Below are 1509 nucleotides of genomic sequence, written 5' to 3' on the forward strand. Positions count from 1 at the left end.
TTTATATTTTATATTTTATACTTTATACTTTATACTTTATATTTTCATTTTACAGTTTATAGTTTATAGTTTATAGTCGACATTTAATATTTTATATTTGATATGTTATATTTAATATTATTTATTTCACATTTAATTTTATAATATTCCATATTTTTAATGTTATTTTTTAAAAACTTGATTCCATTTAATTTTACCTTTTATTTTACAACATTTTACATTTCATTTTTATTTTATTTCATTTTTATTGATTTTATTTTCACATCCCACTCCCCATTCCACGAATCCCCACGATCCCGCTGGATTTCTCCCCCTCCCGCGGATCCTTTCCCGAAGGATTCATCCCTTTGACTCCGGGAAGGCAGGAAGGGCTCCCCTCCCCTGCTCCCCGGCACTCGGAATGTCATCCCAAATGTCACCGCGCTCGGAACGCCGCAGCCCAACGCTCCGGGGAGTTCGGATCCAGCCAGAATCCGAGGGGACGGATGCGCTTCCAGAGCCGGAGCCTTGGGATGGGGTCATCCATCATCCTGATTCCCTGATCCCAGCAGGGCGTGGGGAGCAGGGCGGGAATAAACATGGGAATCAAAATAGGAATAAAAATAGGGATAAAAATGGGAATAAAGATGGGAATAAACATGGGAACAAAAATAGAAATAAAAATAGGGATAAAAATGGGAATAAAAATGGGAATAAACATGGGAATCAAAATGGGAATAAACATGGGAATAAACATGGGAACAAAAATAGAAATAAAAATAGGGATAAAAATGGGAATAAACATGGGAATAAACATGGGAATCAAAATAGGAATAAAAATAAGGATGAAAATGGGAATAAAATTGGGAATAAACATGGGAATAAAAATGGGAATAAAAATGGGAACAAAAATAGGAATCAAAATAGGAATAAACATGGGAATAAACAGGGGAATAAACATGGGAATAAAAATGGGAATAAACATGGGAATAAAAATGGGAATAAAAATAGGAATCAAAATAGGAATAAACATGAGAATAAAAATGGGAATAAACATGGGAATAAACATGGGAATAAAAATGGGAATGAAAATAGGAATAAAAATGGCAATAAGAATGGGAATAAAAATAGGAATAAAAATGGGAACTCTGCATTATCCAGAGCTGAAGGAATCATCCAGAGCGCACGATGTTGGCTCCATCCCGGTTTTCCATGGCTGTTGGCACCGGGACGGAGCCAACGAGGAGTTGGATCCCTGGAATCCTGTGCCGTGAGCTCGGAGAGCGTCGTATCCCAGGATTCCTTCTCTGGAGATGTGGGGCTGCTGCTCCCATCCCTGCCCTTCCCCAAACACTTCCAAGGAATTATTCCCAAGAAGGGAATCCCAATGGAAACCCCTTATCTGGGAAAGCAAAGGGTAGGAGTGCGTCATTCCATGGATCTCAGAGATCCTGGGATTTGTGTGGGTTTTCTGCCAATAATTTCCCATCCATCATCCATCCATCATCCATCATCCATCCATCATCCATC

Source organism: Parus major, chromosome 20 (genome assembly GCF_001522545.3).
Source record: "Parus major isolate Abel chromosome 20, Parus_major1.1, whole genome shotgun sequence".
Classification (NCBI taxonomy): Eukaryota; Metazoa; Chordata; class Aves; order Passeriformes; family Paridae; genus Parus; species Parus major.